The sequence below is a fragment of the Notolepis coatsorum genome, assembly GCF_963971535.1.
Source record: "Notolepis coatsorum genome assembly, chromosome: 7".
NCBI classification, from domain to species: Eukaryota; Metazoa; Chordata; class Actinopteri; order Aulopiformes; family Paralepididae; genus Notolepis; species Notolepis coatsorum.
In genome coordinates, this window is record NC_140171.1 from 70,886,920 (window position 1) to 70,907,820 (window position 20,901).

At 44.4% G+C, this 20,901-nt stretch overlaps 1 protein-coding gene across 2 annotated transcripts in view; it reads left to right on the top strand.

Moving 5' to 3' along the window:
* The window catches only part of fhip1aa (FHF complex subunit HOOK interacting protein 1Aa), a 104,217-nt gene that overhangs the window by 10,561 nt on the left and 72,755 nt on the right, over nucleotides 1-20,901 (top strand). The window lies entirely within an intron of this gene.

Sequence of the window (20,901 nt, forward strand, 5' to 3'; positions counted from 1 at the left end):
TCTTCTACTGCTCATCCATCTCTGTCTCTGTGTGAAGCCCTGTCCTCGTCTTATCTCTCCACAGCAGACTGAGCTGAGCTAAGCTAGCTCCCGTAGCCATAGCTACCTCTAAAGGGAAAAACTACCCCGCATGTCAAGCATGCCTCATTTCTCTGAGGACTTTCATGCCCTCTGGGTGGCAGCCGTTGAACCCATATTTCAGATTCAGATTCAGATTCCTTTATTGTCACAGCTTTTAAAATGTACATACATTCCGAAAACATGAGATGCTTGTTTTCCTTGGCTCCTCAACCGTAGTAGTGTGCAATACAACAAATAGACTTTAAATAATCCTATACTATACAATATAACTTTACTATGGTACCCTATGCTATGTTGCTATCCCTATACTATCTATACTCCTATAATCTATGCTATACAATCCTATGCTAAGCTATATTACTATACAAGGTAACAGTAAAGTTAAAGTCAAGTTTAAACAGTGAAGTTAAAGAGCAGCGAATGATAAATAGACATATCTTGAACGTTTTTTGGAAATAAAAAAAATACATTTTGTGCATGAGGTAGCAGCAGTGTGTGCGTGTGGTGTGCAAGTGATTTAAGGTGCTTTGTGTGCGTGTCCCTGATGGTTCAGAGTCTCTCAGTCAGTAGCCTGTTGGCCCGGTGGAAGTAGCTGTTCAGAGACGGCATGAGCTCAAACAGTTTGTGGTTGGGGTGGCTGGGGTCTTTCAGAATCCTGTGTGCCTTGCTGACGCACCGCTCGGTGAAGATATTGTCTATGGAGGGTAGTTTTCTTCCACAGATATTCTCGGCCGTTTGCACTACTCTCTCCAGCGTTCTGCGGTCGCTTTGGTTGGCATTTCCAAACCATGCGGTGGTGCATCCTGTCAATATGCTCTCTGTGGTGCCTCTGTAGAAGGCCCTGAGGATCTGTGGCCCCATGCTAAATTTCTTTAGTCGCCTGAGGTGGTAGAGGCGTTGTTGGGCCTTCTTCACCACATGGCCAGTGTGCACTGCACTCCCCTCCAGTCCAGCTTCTCTGTGATGTGGACCCCGAGGAACTTGAAGCTGGCGACCCTCTCCACTGCGACCCCGTTGATGTGGATGGGGTCGTGTCCTGCTCCTCCCCGCCTGTAGTCGATGATCAGCTCCTTGGTCTTGTCGACGTTGAGAGTGAGGTTGTTTTCCTGGCACTTTAACTTAATAGAACTCTTCGGTTGAACCAGGCTGTTGAAGCTATTCTTAGGTCAGTTATGGGAAATATCACAATATGATTATGATTGTTCCGAGTGTTTTATTATTATCATTCTTTGTACCTTGTGGGTGTTTGGTGCTGCTCTGTTTGTTGACCTTCTCTTGGTTACCAGCGACGAGTTTGGTTACCAGTCCCTCCCTCTACTTTAGGCCAGCCTCCCCCTCCCCCCCAGGTGGAATTAGTTACTGTATGTGTATCTGTTCTAACATGTTAAATATATACCTCCTCACCTGAGCAACCAGGTGAGGAACAGCCTGCGGTGGAACACAGCACGTGTTGAACCAACACTCCTAACCTTCAGTTGCTCTTTAATAATAACTGCAGAACGCGGTGGAGCCACACTTGATCTGCTTACATAATACACAGTCTTATCTGGTGGTGTATTTTTTATATACCGCTTTTATCCAAAGCACTTTACAATTTGTTCCTCACATTTGACCCATTCACTCACACATTCACATACCGATGGCGGAGGCAACCATGCAAGGAGCCAACCTGCTCATCGGGAGCAGTTAGGGGTTAAGTGTCTTGCTCAAGGACACTTCGACACGCTGCCCAGGAGGAGCGGGAATCGTACCGGGAACCTCTGGATTACCAGACGACTGCTCTACCTCCCGAGCCACTGTCTCCCCTATCTGACCATACTGCTCTCTACAGGCACCACTCAGCGCCCGTTAGACTTGTGCTGTTATGGTACGTTTCCAGCCTGTATCAAAGCTTGAATAATCCCTGTTATCATTGATTATTACTTCATTGTTATTTTTTACATTATTAGCATATAATTTGCTCTGCTACGACAGCTGTTTTTGAAAAGTGACAAAACGATGAAATGAGCAGAGAAAGCAACAGCAAGGGGATTGTAGATTCAAACCCAGTTGTATTCAATTCAGTCATGCCTGCGTCTCCCTGTGACGTCAGACAGTCTGACAGGTGACTTCCCAGTTTGAATCATGAGTCTGTTGTCGCCTCCCCCAGATGTGAATGGTCTCTGAGAGCGGTGACTGGCTGAGGGAAACTGACACACAGACTGTGTTGTTGATAGGTTGACGAAGGTGAGAAGAACTATAAATAGTGAGGCGGGCGCTATCTGGTCCTTCAGTGGCCCCACCTGTAGCCCTAAATATTTCAACAGCTGCTGTCACTTTAATGGGGTTGGGCTGTCTGTCATTAGGTTGCCATGGCCACCACCTTGGCCATGGTACATTTCCTCTGTGTGTGTGTGTCACCTTTAGTAGAGAAAGGAATAGGCCAATTCTAAAGCCTGGATCAGGGTTGAGACTTGAGAGGATCTCAAAGGAGAAGATGGAATTCCTTTTGACTGATGGCACTAATGGCCCAGGAAATATTTGGTCCTCATTCTCGAACATGTTCGTAAGTATCTTTGTAACTATCTTTGTAAAAAGTTTGTACTAACAAATTCACGATGTTTCCATGAATTCCAAAATTCTTAAACTGGAAGCATATTCTCGTACACCTGAATTTGCATACAGACACGCCCCACCAGCTCCTTATAAGGCAAGGGCCGTGTGCAAAAAGGAAGCGAGAGGCTCAGCATTGCATCTGTGCAGTGCTGACCCCCGTATTCAACAGGTAGTGCGGAAGCCATTTGTGACTGATCAAAATCAGATTAGATTAGATTCAAATGTATTGTCATCATACTGCACAAGTACAATACAATGAAAATAGGTTTGGCATATAACCAGAGTACAAATGTAACAGTAAAGTGCAATTGTTGTATCATACATCGGAGAAAATAAATAAAACTAAACCCTAAAACCCCCCCAAAAAAATAAATCTAAAAAAAGTACTATAAAAAATACTATTAATATGCCATATATTATCTTGTTCTCTATGATATTATTTATTGTTGGTTTTATTTCTTTCTATTGCTTAGAAATAAATAAATGCATGGAGAAACGGCTTGGTGAGGCAGGCTCAGCACACACACACACACACACACACACACACACACACACACACACACACACACACACACACACACACACACACACACGTTCAGTGACACGTTCAGCCGAACGCACAATTGGAGGGGGGCTTCCCACCCTCCAGAACATTTACAACAAGCGGTGCAGGGGGAAGGCTAAGAGAATCATCAAGGACTCCAGCCACCCGAACAACTGCCTCTTTGAACTGCTGCGGTCAGGCAAGCGATACCGGAGTCTTAAGGCGAGCACAGAGACTCAGAAGAAGCTTCTATCCCCAGGCCATCAGGCTGCTAAACGAACAATAAACACTATGCAACAACCATCAAATGCACACAGCACACACACCCACACGCACACACTCACTTAAACAAACAACACACTGCAGCACCCACTCTCCACACTTTAGATCACACAAACACACTTTATATTTATTGATAAAGGATTTGCACTACAACTCGTACACCTACTGTAAATTGTACCTAAATTGCACCTCATCCCATTTCTGCCTTGCACTATATAGTATTGTATATTAGTACACTGCATAGTATATTGTATATTATATGGTAACTCAGTTACGTTTATTCTGCATCGAACATTGTACATATGTCTATACTGAACACTGTGACCTAATTTTTTTACTTCTAATTTACATGCTATACTATGTTATTTTATTTCATACTTATCTTGTCTTGCACAGTCTCTGGAGCGTAACAGTAAGAAGCATTTTGTATAAAAGTATTCTGTACTTCTGTATGACAACTATTAAAGAAACTTGAAACTTGAACTTGAAACACACATACACACACACACACACATGAATGATAAACACACACGCCTGCCTCACCAAGCCGTTTCTCCATGCATTTCTTTCTTTCTAAGCAATAGAAATATTTTGAACATGGTTCGTTGAGTCATGACTATAAATGTAAAACATAATTGTTAATGATACAAATATTGTATGATATTGATAAGATATTATATCATTCTTAAAGGAACATACCAACATTATGGGAAATACACTTACTGTCTTCTCCAGAGCCAGACAAGAAGATAGATGTCAATTTCCTATCTGTGTGTTCAATAGAAAGTAGGGATGCCCCGATCGATCGGCCACCGATCGTTATCGGCCGATAATCAGTATAAATATGCGATCGGTGAATTCCGATAATGAGTCATATTCGCCGATCGCGGAAACCGATCAAGCGGAGATCTCACTCGCTGTCTGTCTCAGACACACAGGACCTACAAACTGCCGCTGCTCCTCCTCCCTTGCCTCGCCCGCACCCGTGTACAGTTTGTAAACACAGAGGGCTGAGAGGAGGCTCCTCTGCTCGAGTCTATAGTGCATTCGAACGTGAGCTAACGTTAGCTACCTAGCTATCGTTACTGTTTAAACAAAATGACCCAGTCAACTATTCACTTTTAGTAGGCATTGTCTAACGGTATCTAGTCGGCTAGCTACTGATAGCTCCTGATATCAACAAATGCTCCAGCAAGTCTAGTAGTGCATGTTAGCTAGCGCACGTTAGTTCACTGTTCAAAACGAAATGTCCCATTGAACTAAATAGTTCACTGAGGCGTTGTCTTAAAGGACGACTCCACTTTTTTTGGAAATTAGCTTATTTAACATCTTCCCTGGAGTTAGACAAGAAGATGCATACCTTTTTTGTCTCTGTGCGTGCATTTTAGCTTTGGGAATAGACGCTCCGTTAGCATAGCTTAGCTTCATCACTGGAAGTGGGGGAGGACAGTAGCCTTACAGTGCCTTACAGTGTATTGCAAGGTCTGACATTGACCAAACTTGATATGCATGACCTTGGTGGGCTCTAGGTCAACTCCTGAAAAGGGGGTCAATGTCAGACTTTGCAATCAAAGTTAGGGGGCTAATAACCCTTGCCATAATTTCAGTGCGCCCCCTAACTTTTGATTGCAAGGTCTGACATTGACCCCCTTTTCAGGAGTTGACCTAGAGCCCACCAAGGTCATGCATATCAAGTTTGGTCAATGTCAGACCTTGCAATACACTGTAAGGCACTGTAAGGCTACTGTCCTTACAGTACAAAACTGCAAAAAAGAATTTCATCAATGACAAAACTGAGGAAAACAAAAACAAACCACGTGAACTTTGGAAATTACTCAATAATCAACTAGGATGCAGTAAAAAACTTAAAACCAGATTCTCAAACATAAACATAAAAACGGACAACACGCTCATCACAGACAAGCTGGATGTAGCCAATTACTTAAACATTTTCTTCACAAACATAGCCACAACACTGGTAAACAAACTACCCTCCCACTCAGGGCTTTATGGGGTAGAACACATAGTAGCTTACTACAAAAACCTAGGGGTCCGCAAGGACGACTTCAAGCTGGAAATGGTAACAACAGATGAGGTACTCAATAAACTGAGCGCCCTCCAACCTAACAAGGCCACTGGCCATGACAACATCCCCTCCAAATTCCTCAGAGACTCAGCAGCCGCCATCACCCCAATCATCACACACATAATAAACCTCTCCATAAAACAGGGACACGTCCCCAAGGACTTCAAAATTGCGAGGGTGACCCCTCTGCACAAAAAGGGCAGCAAATTAGACCCAGGCAACTACCGCCCTGTTTCTATTCTCACCTCCATCTCGAAAGTCATGGAAAAAATAGTCTACGAACAGGTCGAAAAGTACCTAGCGGAAAAAAATCTAATCTACGAATTCCAATCTGGCTTCAGAACATCCCACTCCACTGACACATGCCTTCTCTATTTGAATGACCACATCAAACAAGAGGTGGACGCAGGCAAATACTGCGGCATGGTCATGCTGGACCTACAAAAGGCCTTTGACACGGTCAATCACTCCATTCTGATTGACAAGCTAAAAGCAATTGGTTTTGATAGTCTATCAGTGAGCTGGATGCAATCCTACCTTGAGGGGAGGGAACAGATGGTGGAGGTAAACGGTACCCTATCCCCCCCTCTCACAGTGAGCTGTGGTGTTCCACAAGGAAGCATACTAGGACCGCTACTGTTCCTAATTTATGCAAATGACATGTCGTCAGCTTGTGACTGCAACTTGTTCCTGTTTGCGGACGACTCAGCCCTGCTGGTCTCTGACAAGAACAAGTTACAGGTTGAAAAAACCCTCAGCTCGGAACTAGGCAGAATCTGCATATGGCTCGCTGATAACAAACTATCATTACACATGGGCAAAACAGAGTCCATTCTCTTCGGTTCAAATAACAAACTCAGCAAGACCGACGGCTTCTCAGTTACAGTGGGTGACAATATTGTCACAAGGAAAGATGAAATTACCTACCTGGGTTCCATCCTAGAGGCTAATCTCTCCTGTGACAAAATGGCATCCAATGTAATAAAAAAAGTCAACCAACGAACTCGATTCTTGTACCGGATCTCCTCTCTGGTAAACAAGAATACCCTGAAGACTCTGGCAGGAGCACTCATTCAGGGGTACTACGACTATGCTTGCACCTCATGGTACCAAAGCACCTCAAAGGCGCTAAAAACAAAATTACAAACATCTCAAAACAAACTGGTCAGACTACTGCTTGACCTTACTCCTAGAACCCACCTCACCCCTGCCCACTTTGACAACCTAGGATGGCTTAGAGTAGATGACAGAGTACAGCAACTTGCAATGGGCCTGGTCTACAAGATACACTACACGACCAAGGTACCCATGTACATGGCAAAATACTTCCCAAAGGTCAGTGAATACCACGATCACAACACCAGAGGGAGCTCCACAAATCATGTTAAACCCAGATTCGGCTCAAATAAGGGACTAAACACGTTTCGCAATTATGCCACATCAATGTGGAACGCCCTACCCAAAGCTGTAAAGGAATGTGGATCACTACCCACTTTCAAAACCTCTCTCAAGAGACACCTACGGGAGACTGCAATTCAACACTGGCCCCTGTAAATATCCTAACCCAACCCCCTCCAATGTACAGTCATTTACCTAGTATGGTTTTGTCAATAGTCCAATGTACAATTTTGTTTGTTTGTACAGAGTCTCCCCCCCCTCAATGTACAGTTTTGCTTGTTTATACAGTGTGCCCCCCCCCCCCCCCCCAACCACCTCCAATGTAAATTACCCAGTATGGTTGTCAATATCCCAGTGTACCCAACCCCCCCCACCCAACCTCCTCCAATGTACAGTTTCTACGTCAAATGTATATACTCCCTTTTCTTGACTCCTTCTGTATCACAAACAGTACTGTATTTGCAAATCTGGTATGTCATAAATGTATAGATGTAGCAGTACTGACTATCTGTATGTCATGTATGTCATATATGTCCTGATGAATTGAAAATGGGGGACCCTGGTGGAAACAAGACGAAAGTCTTTCTCTGGTCTGCATCCCCTTAACAATTGTGTGTATTGAGCTGTACTGTATTGTACCCATTCTGCAATCTGTTAATAAAGTTTTCAATCAATCAATCAATCAGTCCTCCCCCACTTCCAGTGATGAAGCTAAGCTATGCTAACGGAGCGTCTATTCCCAAAGCTAAAATGCACGCACAGAGACAAAAAAGGTATGCATCTTCTTGTCTAACTCCAGGGAAGATGTTAAATAAGCTAATTTCCAAAAAAAGTGGAGTCGTCCTTTAACGTTATATAGCCGGCTAGCAGTAGCTACAGATAGCTCCTGATATCAATGTCTTATAACATTGATTCGATGCGTATTCAAGCTGAGGGCTTGCTGAATGTGATTTATACCAATACTAGGGTCCAGCTGCAGCGCCGGAGAATCCTGTCCGTAGCTGGAGGCTACTAGAGTACACACAGACAGTGGAGCTGTTTGCAGATAGCGAGCATTTTGACTTATTGCGTGGTGGCGATGTCTCGCAGATAATACAAGTACAAGTCTAATTATATAATATATATATTTTATAAAAAAAAAATTAAAAAATGTATATAAAATAATCTTTATTTTTTTTTAATAAAAAATTATCGGTATCGGATCGGTATCGGCCGATATGGCTCACGACGATCGGTGATCGGTATTGGTGGCAAAAAATGTGATCGGGGCATCCCTAATAGAAAGCTATCCAGTTGCAAGCTAGCCTATGGTCAGAACAGCTGAGAGGATCGTCGGTGCCCCCCTCCCCTCCCTCCAGGACATCTACAATACACGCCTGGCCCGCAAAGCACTAAGCATCACGGGTGACATCACCCACGCCTCACAATGTTTTTTCACTCTCCTGCCCTCCGGGAGGAGAATGAGGAGCCTCCGAACCAGGACCAGCAGACTAAGGCCATGGTTACACTGGGAAAAACAGCAACGTTTTTGTTGCTGAATGATTACGTTTGCATGTCCAAGTTAACCCTTTTCTCGCCAAGAACGTGTTACCACGTCATTGCTCACCATGCGTAATCTGCCAATGACGCTGTAAGGCGTCTTTGAGATCAATATTTCAAAAATCTGTGATGGCAATCATATTTCACCCACGGAGACTTGAGATCTCCTGTTGATCTCCTCTCAACTCTCCAACGGTTCAAGAGCGCCATCTGGTCGCCCAAACAGGAAATGAGCGGCAGGAAGTGGTGCTCATCCATATTCGGTCCGGCCACTCGCTATCGCTCGCGGGACTCGAGTTTGCCACACTGGATAGTGATCCGTTGCCAATAACTCGATAAACAACATGATTTGGACGTATATATTATTATACAACCTGGAAATGGATCGCATATATCAACATCCCATAATCGCAAACTTTCTGCTCCACGCTGACCACCCAACGGTCAGAGGAAGCTGCGGTAAGTTTCAGCATGTTTGAATATTATGATCCATATAAACTGCTGTGATCTATGTATCGCCCATACTACATGAATGATTTAACGTCGGCCACGGACTTATAAACTAGGGCTGGGCGATATGACCAAAAACGTTATCGCGATAAAATTATAAAATAATTTTCATATAATTCGATATCGATAATTATCGTCGATATAATGTCCGTCAAGTTTAATTAACTTCTTATGCTGCTGCGAATGTCTCAAGTCGAGTTGATGTCGTCATCAGTCTGCGCACGTTAGCCGACAAGCGGAGTATCTCATGACAATAAATATGACACTAAAATACTCTCTTCCGCCACAATATATTGAAACGAGGTCCACTGTATATCCCACACTACCATAAACGTGGCCTCGGAATTCAAAACACACACATACTCGGCACGTAAATATATAAAAACAGCGACGTGCAAGCTAGTTAACCTAGCCAGCCTGTTGGTTCTAAGCGGAGTATTCCATGACAATGTGCTAAATATGACACTAAAATACTCTCTTCCGCCACAATATATTGAAACGGCGTCCACTGTATATCCCACACTACCATAAACGTGGCCTCAGAATTCAAAACACACACATACTCGGCACGTAAATATATAAAACAATGCCGTGGAAGCTAATTAGCCTAGCAAGCCTTGTTGAGTGAGTCCTACCTCCTTCCGGGTCTCGGCCATCTCCTTCACTGATTGGTTGTTAGCTGTTGTGCGTAAGTACGTCATCACGTAACGCTGGTTGTTGTTAGTGAGTGTGTTGAGCCGAGGCTGAACGGGAGATAGAACGGAGCCAAGCTTGGAAAATCGATATATCGAAACTTTGCGACCACGTTTCATGTTTATTTCGAGGAAATAATTTATCGCGATAGTTATCGTTATCGTTTTATCGCCCAGCCCTGTTATAAACCCCCCCCCCCCCTCTGGTCACCAGCAGATGATGAGGCATGACGCTTAGGACCTTGTACAATTGAAATTTTTAATCTGACGCCAATCGGTATCAAACTACATTTGATGATCTAATATATGTATTTAGGGCTATAAATCACTTTTTGCAGAATGCTGCAGAAAACGATAAAAACATATTTATACTTTAGACCGTATTTTAGTATGAATATGTGAATGAAAAAGTAGAACGTTGCTACATCCTAAACGATAGATACTTGACGTTGAATGGGCCATAGTAATGTCAATTTAGCAATACAATTTAAAAAGTTATAGCCCTGCAAAGAAGGGGAACATCTCCATAGATTTACAGTACTGGCAGACAATGGATTAAGATCAGAATAATCCCTGGCAGATAAAGGGTTATAAAAAAAAAAAAAAAAAAAAAAAAAAAAAAAACGCATTGTCCTAGTGGCAACGCTGAAAAGGTGTTTTCGTTTTGGAAACTCGCCAAAACTCGCCGACAATGGTGCCATATAATCTGCGCGAGCCGGATACGGAGCCGTTCTGCCCAATGCCCATGCGCAGTAGAGACCAACGCCAAATTCTCCCCCTCCCAGACCCACCCATGTCATGTCAACAAACCCTTACCACGCAAGAGTCGACTGCATGAGCAGCTCAGAGCTCCTCTTTCAACATAACAAGCATTAAACAAAATGGCCCAGTCATCTATTCACTTTTGTTTAATACATGAGGCGTTGTCTAATGTTATCTAGCTACTGATAGCTCCTGATATCAACGTCTGATATCATTAGTTTGGTGCTGGCTGGCTAGCGTCGCTCGTGAGCTAACGTTAGCTACCTAGCTAACGTTACTTTCAGACCCTGTTAGCTGTGGCTACCAACGTGTTGTCAAGTTATTGTTATAAGGAGCCCAGTCCAAGCTACAACAGTAGCATTCCCTTTTGTTAAATAACGTTTACATCCATTCATTCTGCTAGCATTAACGTTACCACACTGCTAGCCACAATGCTATACTGTTATACTGGCATATCCCTAGCACGTAAGCTAACGAAATCTGCGATATTTTTGTGAGACTAAACTCCGCTCTTGGTGGTCAATTGTGTTGATGTTAGTTTTGTTTCATCAACAAATCATCAACAAATGAGGCAGAACACACAGAGAATGTATCCGTTTTTGTTTATTGCACTTTATTTCTTGCTGAAAAATAAATGCTATGTGGCTAAATGGCTCTTGCGAGGTATAAAGATGGTGGCTTTTGAGATTTTGAGCAGCCAATACGCAGCGTTCTGAAAAGCGAATGAAACTAAACGAAAATGGCCCTAGTGTAACCGCAGCCTAAAAGACAGCTTCATACACCAGGCTGTCAGGAAGCTGAACTCTCTCCCAGCTCTCCCCCCGCTCTAACTCTGCCACAACAGAACTTGGACTAACCCCCCCCCCCCACTGACACTGCCACTTTACTTTACTGCCATTATTTATTTTAGTTTACTGCCATATCATCTCACTGCCATTTTACTGCCACTATATATTGTATTCTACTGCCATTATTTATCAGTTATACTTACTATCATAAAAAATTTAAGATTTGCACTAAGTTCTCTTTTACCTCCTATATTTATTTCAATCATACATACATTTTTTAGCCACTGTTGTTTATACTGTATATAGTCCTGTATAGTGTAGGCCTATGTACATTGTGTCCCATATGTTACTTATGTTTATAGTGTCCTATATGTTACTTTAGGTTTATATTAGATTTATTTATTTATATACACCGTGGGAAGGGGGAAACTAAATTTAACTTCTCTGTATGTCTTGCACATTATGAAAAGCGACAATAAAGCTGACTTTGACTTTTGACTTTGACTTAAAACCCCAGGAGAGGTGTTTTTGGCCTGTATCTGCTTCCATTCATTTGTGCTAAGCTAGGCTAGCTTGGCAGCCGGACATTTCTACTGAATGCACAGAGAGGAAATTGGTATCTATCTTCTTGTCTGACTCTGGAGAAGACGGGTAGCGTCACATAATGTTGCTGTGTTCCTTTAAAAATGACCATTTAATTTAAAGCTACATTTTTTTTTTTTTTTTTTTTTTTTCTTTTTTCCCCTCCATTTTCCTCCGATTTTCTCCCATCCCAATGTTAGTCGTATGCCAATTCCCAATCCCTTCCTGGTCGCTGCGCACTTACCCCCCACAGTCAGATCATCTGGGAGAGTGGAGGCTATCACGTGCTTCCTCCGACACACGTCCAGCCAATCAACCGCTTCTTTTCACCTGGCAGCGCGGATCCTCCCTGAGAGGGCGTAGCGTGTGGAAGGATCACACTATCCCACTCAGGTCCTATCCGCGCTTAGCAGGCGCCCCGACCGAACTGTAGGAGTCGCTGTTTACAAACGACCCGGACCCACCCCGCCAGCTTCTCCCACCCTCTAATACAGCCAATTGTATTAGTGTGAACGGCCAGCCAAGCTGGTGACAACCCCGGAGCTGTGAGCTGGATTCGAACAGGCGAATCCAGCTCACAGCTTCGGGGTTGGTGACGAACGCAATCTCCTCTACGCCACCTAACCGCCCTAAAGCTACAACTTTTGAGAAGAAAAAAATACCTCTACAATAATAATACAGTGTGTCTGTGTGTGTGTGTCTGTGTGTCTGTGTTTAAAGAGAGATAGTAGCGGATTCGTGGGACAGAGGTTGTCACCTCTAATATTTGGTAGATTATATGAGCAGGCTGTGCAAATGCGAGTGAACAATTTAAAATAAGTGCAATGCAGATCTACTTAAGCAAACAGAGACACTGCAGATAGACCATAACTTTAGTGTATTAAATACAATTTTCATTTAAGTTACATGTTGTGTATCATTTGTTATTATTATTAAATTGTGGTATTTTATCAGGTGTAAAAAAAAGTATATATATCGTCCACCCTGCTATCTAAATATTGAAATCGGCATTGATCAGCCATTGAAAAACCCATATCGGTCGACCACTAAAAATGACCCTGTGCACCTTTCCTAAGAATGTCTGTCTTGAAGAGGTCTGGAACATGTTGTGCATGTGTTCAGTGAGTGTGAAACACATTATGCTGAGGTTGCGCTCTACTGTAACAAGTTTCAGCCTCGCAACTTTAGGTGTGGCTCGCTGTTCAGCTATTTATCCAGGCCGCGCCCTTAATGTGTGTGAAACCTCCTGGGATGTCAGACAACTCTCCGTGCAGGAAGAGGAATCCACCATTTCAGTCACCCAGAAAAATGAACCACATTGCTCCTGTCAGCCTAAAGGACTGATGTGCTCTTTTGAAGCTAGGCTACTTTGTCTCTCTCTCTCTCTCCACCCAGTAGTTGAATAACCTGGTGGAATATGACACCTCAGCTAAGTTCACTTTCAATAGCTTCATCTCATCATTGTTTACCTTGGGAGTGGGGCAGTGGGTGGACAAGAGGCTATTTTTCTGTTTGTAACACCACAAAGCCACATTCTCCATGATACTACTAACATGTCACCAGGAACTGCCAAAAGCAGCTATTATGTTTCAGGGCAGTGTTGCCAGATTTGAGCTAGCTAGCAACTGTATTGTGTGGAACAACACAAGGCTGTCCTGTAATTCCAGCCAAATACTTTTACTATAATTCAGAGAAGATGAGCTTAGCTCTCTCTCTGTGTGTGTGTGGGTGTGGGTGTGGGTGTGTGTATGTGTATGTGTATGTGTATGTGTATTAATGGGGATATGCCACTATTTGTGTCGCAATGATGTAATGTGTCTTGTGCTTCAGTTATACAACCCCAGAACAAATGGATATAATTGCAATGCAACAGCAAAGCTGTTTCGTACACTTGACTTGTTGTGTATGTTGTTGAACTAGAAAATGGAATGAAAACTATATTCACAAAACTGACCTTCACTGAATTCACTAACCTTAAAATGATTATTCACAGTATTGCTGAGCTATTGTCTTTATCCAATGACTGCAGAGAACGTCATGACTATTGGGTCTCATTCACCAATGGAGTGGACTTAAGACAAAAGATCAGACAGAAACATTTTTGACCTAGCTCCACTTAAGACATTTTCAGGCCGATTTTGGGATTCACGAATCTCCTGGATTCGCTAACTAAGCAGGATTTAGGAGCGCTGAAGAACAGTCGTAAGTCGGACAGATTGGTGTGCACCGTGTTCTTAAGGGCTTTATTTGGGAGGAATCATGGTGATTGAGTTCAAGTCGACTCTACAGACATCCTTGGAATTAAATAATCATAATAATAATAAATACGACAATATTTGTATGATAAAAAATTACGTTTTGCATTTACAGTCATGCCTCAACGATGCATCGTGATAATCGAAAATAAATAATAGAACTACACAAACACTGCAAATGATGGTGAATAAATAACTAAATAAATCAGATAAATATTGTTATTATTTATTGTTGGTTCTATATTATTGGACATTGCTTATTGTATACATTATTATAATTATTTTTTATTACCTTTTTCCTCCTTATTTTTTTTCCCCGTTTTTCTCCCCTCCCAATGTTAGTCGTTATGCCAATTCCAAAGCTCCTTCCTGGTCGTTGCGCACTCTACCCCCTACCGTCAGTCTGGGAGGGCAGAGACTATCACATGCTTCCTCCGACACATGTGTACCCAGCCCACCACTTCTTTTCACCTGGCAGCGCGGACTCTCACTGAGAGAGTGTAACGTGTGGAAGTTTCACACTACCTCTCTTAGATCCTTCCCTCGCTGTGCAGGCGCCCTGACCGAACTGTAGGAGTCGCTGTCCACAACGACCCAGACCCACCCACCGGCTTCCCTCCCGCTGACTCTGCCAATCGAGCCAGTATGACGGCGGGCCAAGCCGGAAGCAACACTGACAGCTGGATTCGATACCAGTGTCTCTTGCGTTGGTGACGAGCGCCTTGTCCGCTGCGCCACCCAGTCGCCCCTATTGTATACATTGTTGATAAACATTCCATTTCTCATCTTGCCCAGACAACAGACATGCTGTCCAAGTCCGACAGCGATTAATTGCAGGGATGTAGGATGAATAACAAGCATGAATTTGACTTGATTTTGTCACTATTAGATACAGTTTACAATTTCACTCAAGAACTAAACACATCACTTCAGTAATACTCAAACAAGTGAAGGAAAAGAAAATAACATTTAAAACATGGCAGAGGACGAGGAGAGAAGAGGACAAGAGAATATACAACGATAAAAGAAATAAAGTAAGGAGAGAAATAAAAACAGCAAAGAGGATGAAGTGGGAGAACTGGAGTAGAGATCTAAGCAGTAGTGAGAAGCAAAAGGAAATGTTCAAGATCGCAAACCAAATGAAGAAAGAAGGAAATGACAAATGGAGCAAAGTATGTAAAAGATGAAAGAGGAGTGATCAAGGTGCAGGAAGAAGAAATAATGGAAAGGTGGAGAACATATTTTGAAAAACTATTAAATGAAGAAAATGATAGAAGGTGGCTGGGTGGCGCAGTGGGCAAGGCGCTCGCCACTAACGCAGGAGATGCTGGTATTGAGCCCAGCTCTCGGCGTTGCTACCGGCTTGGCCGGCCGTCATACTAACACAATTGGCAGTGTTAGAGGGTGGGAAAGCCGGTGGGTGGGGATTGGATGTTGTGGACAGCGACTCCTACAGGTCGGTTTGGTGACGCCGGTGCGGCGGAAACAGGACATATCGGGGGCAGCGTGAGCCTCCCACGCAGGGGCGTAGCTGGGGGGGGGGTAGCTTAGGATGATTCCAAGGGCCCAGCACTGAGGGGGGGGCCCCACATTTTTTTTTTTTTTTTTTTTAACTAGACATCACTCAGGTGCTCTCATTGATACTATGTTTGTTTCGTGTGTGTGTGTGTGTGTGTGTGTGTGTGTGTGTGTGTGTGTGTGTGTGTGTGTGTGTGTGTGTGTGTGTGTGTGTGTGTGTGTGTGTGTGTGTGTGTGTGTGTGTGTGTGTGTGTGTGTGTGTGTGTGTGTGTGTGTGTGTGTGTGATATATAGAGAGAGAGGGGGGGCTTTGGTAGACTATTGCATTGGTCCATTCATTGAAGATGAACGCAATGTGACATCCTTTACTAGGCTCACCCACCAACAGTGCAGGTGCTGAACTGCTGATCCGAATGTATAGGTAAAAACCATATTATGCGTTTTCATCAATAAAAAAATGGCCAAAAAATCTTCCGCTTCCGCGCGCTCGCATTCACTGGGGGCCTACAAATACATTCTTTCATGGGGCTCAGAATCTGGAGCTACACCCCTGCTCCCACGCGTTACTCCTCGCCACTGAGAGTTCGAGCTGCTGCGGTGAAAAGATGCGACAGGCTGCCTCCTCGTGTACCAGAGGGGACACGTGATGCATCATGCAAGGCTTCTATCCTCACTACAGCTGACCAGTGGGAGGCATAGTCTAGCAACGTTCAAGACAGGGGAGGGAAGAATTGGAAATCCGAAATTGGGATGGGAAAAAAATTTAAAATGAGGAGAAAAAGTGGATACATTTTTTTTGGGGAAATTATCATGATATAGAAATGGTAGAAAAAGTGGGAAAACATCACAGTGGCGGAAGTGGAGAAAGCATTAAAAGGGATGAACGGAAGAGCGCCAGGTCCAACAGGAGTAACAAGCGATATGATGAAGGCAGCGGGTATCACAGAAGAGATGGTGAGAGTGTTTGGAAACATCTTTGATGAAGGAGAGATCCCGGAGGAATGGAAAAAGACCACGACAATAACAATTATCTTTTTTTAAGAATCAAGAGGTTTATTTGTCACATACATACCAGGGCATACAGTGAAATGCGGGTGGTCATGCCCACATTGATTGTGCAAAATACAATAATAAAATAGGCATAGAAAAAATAAAATAGGTAAGACACAAGATATGCATGGTAAAAAAAAGACATGCTAAGTTCCTGAGAAACTGGTTCCTATATACACTACTATACAAGTTACAATTTTAACTCTTTAACTCCTTAAAGTATCTAAACTATGCTATACAGTACCTCCTTCCTTTAAAGTGACTTTCTATTTTTTTTAAAGTGACATTTTGTTTAACCCATTGAAACCGGGAAACACATTTGTGTGTATATGCAGGCTATATAATGCATTATTAGCAGGCGTTTTAGATCTAAATGGTTAAAGTGATTGTTTTAGCTGTTGCCGCATGAGTGTTGTGTGTGTGTATGTGTGTGTGTGTGTATGTCTGTGTGTGCTCATGTGTACTTGTGAGTGGAGAGTTCAGTGTTCTGATGGCCTGGGGGAAGAAGCTGAGCAGGAGTCTCTCTGTTCTTGCAGCGTGTGACCGTAGGCGTCTGCCTGACCGCAGCAGCTTGAACAGGCTGTTGTTGGGGTGGTGGGGGTCTTTCATAATTCTGCAGGCTCTGGATTTGCACCTCCTGTTATACAAGTCCTGCAGGGGTGGTAGTGCAATACCCATAGTACGCTCTGCTGAGCGCACCACTCTCAATTTATAAAGGGAAAGGAGATGCACTTGAGTGCGGAAAGTACAGAGGAGTTAGACTGCTGGAACATGGAATGAAGGTTTTTGAGAGGGTGTTAGAGGAAAGGCTGAGGAGATTGATAAGTGTGGACAGGAGACAGTGCAGATTCTGCCCAGGAAGATCAAAGGCCGATGCAATTTTTGTATTGAAGCAGATGCAGGAAAAGTATAGAGAGAAGACAAATTTATTATATCACGTTTTTGTAGACCTGGAAAAGGCATTTGACAAAATGTATGTGGGAGCCACTTCGAGAGTCAAGACAGTAGCTGGAACATCGGAGGACTTTGGCATTGGAGTAGGTGTGCACCAGGGTTCGGCTCTTAGCCCACTGCTCTTCATTACTGGAGGAATGGAGGAAGCAACAAGAGATTCACGAGGAGAAGGACTGTGGGAGCTGCTTTATGCTGATGATCTAGTGCTGACGGCAGATTCGGAGGAGGAAGTGAAGAGAATGTTTGTTGAGTGGAGGGATGGAATGAAGAAGAGGGGAATGAAGATAAATATCGACCAGACAAAGGTGATGATAACAGGGAGTGAAGGAGAGAGAATTCAGTCAGGAAGATACCCATGTGGAGTCTGTGGAAGAGGAGTGGGAGTAAACTGTGCGGTGTAGAGAATGTGACAAAAGAAGAGGAGGAGGTGGTTGGAGATGGTGGTCTAGTGGTGGGAGGGGAGGTGCTGGAGGAGGTGAAGCAGTTTCGTTATCTGTTTCAAGTTTCTTTAATAGTTGTCATACAGAAGTACAGAATACTTTCATACAAAATGCTTCTTACTGTTACGCTCCAGAGACTGTGCTAGACAAGATAGTATCAAATAACATAGTATAGCATGTAATTTAGAAGAAGAAAATGAGGTCACAGTGTTCGGTATAGACATATGTACAATGTTCTGAGTTACCATATAGTATACAATACTATGCAGTGTACTAATGTACAGTACTATATAGTGCAAAGCAGAAATGGGATGAGGTACAATTTAGGTACAATTTACAGTAAGGTGTACGAGTTGTAGTGCAATCCTTCATCAATAAATATAAAGTGTGGGGAGTGGGTGCTACAGTGTGTTTGTTTAAAGTGGGTGTGTGCTATAAAGTGTGTGGAGTGGGTGCTACAGTGTGTTTGTTTAAAGTGAGTGTGTGCGTGTGGATGTGTGTGCTATGTGCGTTTGGTGGTTGTTGTTGTGTAGTGTTCATTGTTCGTTTAGCAGCCTGATGGCCTGGGGATAGAAGCTTCTTCTGAGTCTTTCTGTGCTCGCCTTGAGACTCCGGTATCGCTTGCCTGACCGCAGCAGTTCAAAGAGGCAGTTGTTCGGGTGACTGGAGTCTTTAATGATTCTCTTAGCCTTGCCCTTGCAACGCTTGTTGTAAATGTTCTGGAGGGTGGGGAGCCCCCCTCCAATTGTGTCACTCTTTGTAGTCTGCTTCGGTCTTGTGCAGTGCTATTCCCAAACCAGGAGGTGATGTTGCCGGTCAAGATGCTCTCTATTGTACATGAGTAGAAGTTCTTAAGGATCTTCTGACTGACTTGGAACTTCCTTAGGCGCCTGAGGAAGTAGAGGCGTTGTCGTGCCTTCTTCACAACACTGTCAATGTGTGTGGTCCATGTCAAGTCCTCGGATATGTAGGCTCCGAGGTACTTAAAGCTGTTGACTCTCTCAACCGGTGCCCCGTCGATGCTGAGGGGGCTGTAGTCCTTGACCCCCGACCTCCTGAAGTCCACAATCATCTCCTTTGTTTTGCTGACGTTCAGGGAGAGGCTGTTTTCCTGGCACCATCCCGCCAGGACCTTGACCTCTTCCAGGTAGGCCCTCTCGTCGTTGGCAGAGATCAGGCCCACCACCACTGTGTCGTCAGCAAATTTGATGATTGTATTGCTACTCCGCTGAGCCACACAGTCGTGTGTGTACAGGGAGTAGAGGAGGGGACTCAGAACACAGCCCTGGGGGGCCCCTATGTTGAGGGTGATGGATGAGGAGGTGCAGTTGCCTGCTCTCACCACCTGGGGTCTGCCAGTCAGGAAGTCCAAGACCCACTGGCAGAGGTCATAGTTCAAGCCCAGGTCCCTGAGCTTGGCTATGAGTATGGAGGGGACTATGGTATTGAATGCCGAGCTGTAGTCGATGAATAGCATTCTCACATAGTTCCCCTGCCTCTTGTCCAGGTGTGATGCTGCTGTGTGCAGCACATGGGCTATGGCGTCCTCCGTGGACCTGTTGGGGCGGTATGCAAATTGCAGGGGGTCCATGTTGATGGGGAGGGAGGAGCAGATGTAGCCCTTTACTAGCTTCTCAAAGCACTTCATGGCTATGGAGGTGAGAGCTACAGGGCGGTAGTCGTTGAGGCAAGCAGGCTTGGATTTTTTGGGTACAGGGATAATAGTGGACTTCTTCAGGCAGGTGGGGATGACAGCCTGTTCTAAGGACAGGTTAAATATGTCAGTGAATACTGGGGCCAGTTGGTCGGCACAGACTTTTAGGACGTGGCCGGGGATGCCGTCCGGACCTGCTGCCTTCCTGATATTCACTTTTTTAAAGGTCCGCCTCACCTCATGCTCTGTTACCCTGAACACTGCGCCTCCATCAGCAGCCGACCCCCCCCCCCCCCCCCCATTGCCGTGGCTTGTGAGCTGGTGTTGTTATTACCAGCATCAAACCTCGCATAGAAGGTATTGAGGTCATTTGCTAAGGAGATGTCACTGTTCAGTTTGAGGGAGGCGCCTTTGTAGTCTGTCATCGTTTTGAGCCCCTGCCACATAGCTCTAGAGTCAGCTTGTTCAAACTGGAGTTCAATTTTATCCCTGTAGCGCCGTTTGGCCTCTGACACTGTCCTCCTTACGTTGTATCGCGCCACCTTGTGGTCATTCATGTTGCCTGCCACTAGGCCGTCGTTGTATGCTTTGGTGCGCTCTCTCAGAGCTTCACGGACGGATTTGTCTACCCAGGGTTTTTGATTTGGGTAAACTCTCATTTTGGTAGTGGGTGATGGGAGATGTGATGGACTGTGAGGCGGGAGTAGAAAGGACGTTGAGGGCGAGAGTGGCGGCGGCGTGGAGAAAGTGGCGGGAAATTAGTAGGCTACTGGTGAATCGAAACATAGAGGTAAAGATCAGAGGAGGGATATGAGCATGTGTGAGATCAGTTCTCCTGTATGGTTCAGAAACGTGGGCAATGACAAAAAGGGTGAGGGTGGTGTTAAGGAGCTGCGATCGGAAGATGTTGAGGTACAGTATGTGGCGGGAGTCAGATGGCAGGAAGGGAGGACCAGTGCGTAGGTGGATGAGATCTGTGGTGTCAGGGAAATTGATTTCAAGGTGAGATATGGACGTCTCAGATGGTTTGGACATGTGAGAAGATCGGAGGAGGGGGGGATGTTGAGAGGGGTGGAGGAGATGATTGTGGATGGGCAGAGGCCGAGAGGGAGACCGAAGCAGACGTGGAGGGGATGTGTGGAAAATGATATGAGGGATCTGGAGATACATGA